The sequence below is a fragment of the Cyprinodon variegatus genome, unplaced genomic scaffold (genome assembly GCF_000732505.1).
Source record: "Cyprinodon variegatus isolate N-32 unplaced genomic scaffold, C_variegatus-1.0 Scaffold61, whole genome shotgun sequence".
In the NCBI taxonomy this organism is placed as follows: Eukaryota; Metazoa; Chordata; class Actinopteri; order Cyprinodontiformes; family Cyprinodontidae; genus Cyprinodon; species Cyprinodon variegatus.
Genome location: NW_015150514.1, coordinates 357681 through 362729, shown reverse-complemented (window position 1 = coordinate 362729; position 5049 = coordinate 357681).

Below are 5049 nucleotides of genomic sequence, written 5' to 3'. Positions count from 1 at the left end.
TATATATATATATATAATGCTTTTAAATACATTTGGTTATTTACTTTCAATTTAGGGGTGATTTTTGATGGAACAAAATCACTCTGGGCAACTTTGTCATGTTTCTGCATCTCTCATGGTGAGTCATTTTGGAGCAGGTTGACCCATGATTTATTTGAGAGTAAGCACTGTATGAAATTATGGCATTACACATTAGAAGCTAAAGAAAGTGCAATTATTTAACACTAACTTAAATGGGTTAACTTTTTCGGGGGTTCATTTCTAGTTCAAGATGTGAAATTCTTAACCTAGTAAATTATTTACTTGATTATCAACACTAAAAATAGCAAAATAGATCATGTTAAACGTTTGACCAACAAAAATACAGAAAATTTCGACAAACATAAAAAAGTAATTGTAGGAGAGGTTAAACCTGGATTGAATTATTCTGTAATGATCATAGATTTTTTAAAATCCACTATTTCGTTTAAGTTACCATTAATCTGTTTTGTGAATACAAAATAAATGCGTCTAAGGCAAAGAGAACCATATACCAATTATAATCTGTTCATTGCTTCTGATAATATTAGTGTGATATTGGGAGTAGTTAAGATTCTATGATAGAAGTTTCTTATGCGAAGGGTGACATATTTAAAAGAATAACAAGGATGGAAAACTTAAAATAGAACTCTGCAAGAGGTAGGAATTTAATTTAATAGAGCTTGCACATTAAGAGTTAGAATAGTGAATTGAAAATGAATGCTGATCTTCACTGTGTTGTTTTATGGACACATGAAGGGTCTCTTTTCCCAGGGGACTGGGTCAGTTGTGAGACAGTTTGTCTAATCTGTCTCTAATTACTCTAAGAGCCATTTAAGATGTAAATTAGTTGTTTACCTTTAATATTGGTGGTGTGTGTGTGGGGGGGGGATCCAAATCAGATTCCAGCACTTGTTTCAGAACTTTTTTTTTTTAGAGTTCAGGGAACAAACTAACTAAATAATAGATAACGTCCTCCCAGAAGAGTGAAGTGATTTAGTTTGGTCACTCTGTGTTTTTAATTTTCTTTTCTTAAACTGACCCACTTTTACTCAAAGAAAGAAAGACAAGGGTCTGAGGGGAGGGAGACAAAAACAGTTTTAAAGAAATTCAAAAAACATCCTCTGTAGCTATGACAACAGTCTCTAGAGTGATTTTTTTTGCACTTAAGAAGACTGTTTCAAAAAGAGAACCTGAGAAGCTTTTTAAAAAGTCATGTATAATTTATTTGTATTTTTCTCCTGCTTCGGAGCCTCTTGGAGGTGTGTCTTGTGTTAGATGTGTTCTGAATCTGTCAGACAGTAGAAGATTTGGAGTTGTATTCCCTGCATCTGTTCTCAATTATACTCTCCTAATATACTCTACATCCTGCAGTTACTTACCAGCAGAGTGTTTTCAAAATCTCTACTAGCTTTTGAAATCACAGATTAAAACATGACCAGTGGTGTTGTCGATATAAACCAAATCATTGCATTATTGTAGATTAAAGTTCTTCTACAAGGACGAAAATCCTGAGCTTGGGGAAAATGAAAGAATGTAAATACTCTCCATAGAAATTAGAATTACTCTCCATAGAAAGAGTTAAAAACTGAATAAGAACTGTTAGCTAAGCTTAAAATATTTTACAAAGAGGAATGAGAGGCAAACCGTTATTGATATTTGACAGTGATTAACTTTGTAGAAATGCAGGACACATTTTTAAGACTTTCATGATTAAATGAAACATTTGCAGCAAATGTGTAATTTTTATTGGCCTATTTCCCATACAATTCCAATAAAATATAGTAACCTTTATAGTTGTATTACTGAACTTTTGTATGAAGTTTAGATGAGAAATCATTTAGAATTTGCATTGTAGAAAATGCTTTTTATGTTACATTTACACTTGATAACACATTTTTTTAGCTCTGGCAATTAGCTTGAGCCATAAACATAGCCATATTTAAACTTTTTGGCTCAATATGTCTCATGCAGCACTGAATCATGGTTAAAACACTTTGTTGATGCATATTTAGCCATAGTGTGGATCGAGGACACAGAGGGGTTGGAGAAAAAAGACAAAACTGTAGAAAATGGATATGATACACACTCCAACCCATCAATGAGGACACACAAATGAAGGACGAGGGAGGGAAAGTGCAAGTTTTTGGACACAGCCTTAACAAGCATGATGATGCATTTCAGTACCCAATTATATCTTTACAAGTCTGTTTCTGGGAGTGTGATTTCTTCTGCCATCGTCTGCTGAGGTAAGAGCATCAGTGAAATGGCTTAAAGAGGCTCAACAAGCCAAGTCTGGCTCTGTTCGAAGAACTCGTCATTAACTCAGGAACATTATGGACAACAGAGAGCATCCTCTTCATCAGACAGATCTGGTGCCAAACAGACTGCAACAGAATATCCTTCCTGCCTAGCTATCAGCACCTAAAAAAAACCTCACTTAAAAAACTGTATGAGTTCCTACAATATTTCCCCTTGGGATCAATAAAGTACGAATTGAATTAAATTGGATTTAATCGCCACAGGTAGTCCTGGCATACTTGTTGATCTTATTTTCTTACAATTAGATTATGCCATAATACAGAAAATAAAAATAATAATGATCATTTAGGAAATACTGTTTTATGCAGACTAGCTTAGAAACCTTGTAGTTCAATTGTTTCTCATCATCATTGTAACGTAATCTGCATATGTCAAAGAAAGCTGTGATCAAATAGCTGTTTTTTTTCCTTGAGTCATTATCTTCCTAAATATAACCCCAACTGCTTAAATCTACATAATAGAAAGAATATTAGACACCAACATTTATGCTTCGTTAGGAGAAGCTCTTGACAGATTTTTTTTTATGTAAAATTGATTAACGTGGTCCTTTCTTAACTGGGCAAATTAAATTTATGCCATAAAACTTCTGTTTTTTGGGTTTGGGGAAATAAATTCATAATGTAGTCACTCAGCAACATTTTCTCCAGAACAATATTATTGAAATTAATGATGAAACTGTTTGGATAGATTAATGCTTAATGGATACGAGCAGAATATATATAATTAAAAAATGTGAACTGTTAAATTTACAGTCAATTCAAACTTAACACACTATTGGTTGTATACTAATTCACTCTTTAAAGATATACTTTCACATATTTGGAAGAAGCTCCTCTAAGGTCAGTGAATCCAAAACCTACTCTTATCAGTCATTGTTTTCCCTCAACTAATCTAAATTAAAACAGTGATCATGTAATGTTAATGTACCTAAAGTGACTCCCTCTGAGCCATCATTTAAACATTTCAATTATTAAGAATCTAATGGTCACTTTTAATTCACTTGTCATCGTGTGAGAGAGAGACAGGCACTGCACCTCAGATTTCACTAAAGAGGTCCCAAAAGCAATTTATTCTGAATAGTTTCTGCTAAAGGTCTGTGAGAAGGTCCTCTTCCATCAGTATATGTGTTGTCAGTATAACAGATTTATGAACATTTGTAAAAAGATATTTGGTAACTTTTCTTTGTAACTTTTATGTATTCATTTTTTGTGTTTTTTCATGTTTGTGTCAAACAGCCTACATATCTAAGCTGTGTAGCTCAGAGTAAAACCATCTGAAACATCTCCTCTTTTACAAGGCTGGTTCAGCCAGAAGTGATTTAGTTCAAGGACCCATACGTTTACTTGAGATATTATTGGAATGGCAGCTGCGCTAAACAGTGGGGGAGCCATCATTGGCACCCATATTCAAAATGATTCCTTTGTGTGCATCAAGTAGATCATGATTTACTGACATCACGGCAGGTGATGGGAATTTTTGCCTTTGTAAAGCAGGTTGATGCAATGGTGTTAACAAGTCTGCTGATCCTCTGGAAAAAGTTGCATTTAAATTTTTATAATAAAGATAATCCTACCTACATGTTAATGCACAATTCCAACTATATTAAAAATGTAAAAACAATTGGTAAAAATACATTTAAGCCTTTTTTTTTTACAGAAATAACATGTCACTGCCTACACAGCTATCGACATAATTATTTACTTGACAGTTGTTGACAAATATACTCAAATTTAGGAAGGGCTGCAGATAAGGGTGTCCCCATTTTTGTTGTTGAGCCTCTGCTACAGCCGAGACAATGTCGAAAAATCTAGATTATTGTTAAAAGGAGGATTAGATACCCCAGCTCTACCTATGGAGATGAGCTGATGGTTGCAATTAATGCATCCTGGTCTTCCTGAACCACTTATAAATGATTGCATCCATGCTCTACTGTAGTAATAATGCAAAAGAAGCCAAAACCAAGCACTCGATATCATGTACTGTATTGTATATGAAATTTTTTTTTAGTGATCTATAGTTTTGGATTGTGAATGCACATTAAAGATAAAATATACTGACTAAATATGACACAAATATATTGGTCGTTAGGATTAAAGAAATTAACTGGATCTGAACTTCTTTTTTAATTTTTTTTCCCCTTTTAATTCAATATTAAGTTTTTGCGAAAAAAATTTTTTTTAGTTTTAATTAGCTTTAAGCCACGTCCAAATAAAAATAACTTAAATAAATGCCTAAATTATAACATCTATGTAGTATACAAGTTTGTGCTTCTGAGTAGAATTACAATAATGGATCAATGTTTTCATGATATTCTGATTTATTAAAATTCAACCATGGTTATCAAGAATTAAAAAAATATATATATCTGGAAGCTTGTAAACATGTGACAAGAAGCAAAATGGTACAGCAGTTTATCTTCTAAATTAATGATATGTGACGATAATTAAGGAGGAGATGATTCTTGTAATGGGCCTGTCGCCTCAGCTTCCCCAATTAGGAGCTGTTATGTCAGGTCTTATCTTAATTGCCTTAAATAATTAAGTATTTTCAGAACCACAAGCAACACAGGATGTTGGTGATGAGGCTGCGTGGTGAGGTACAATGTTGAGTGTCTGATAGCACGGTCCTCCAGGAGTCAGAGAGATTCAAGAGAGGTTAAGGAAATAAGAACTTTTATTTTCGCTGTTTTCCTTCAAAGAACAACAACGG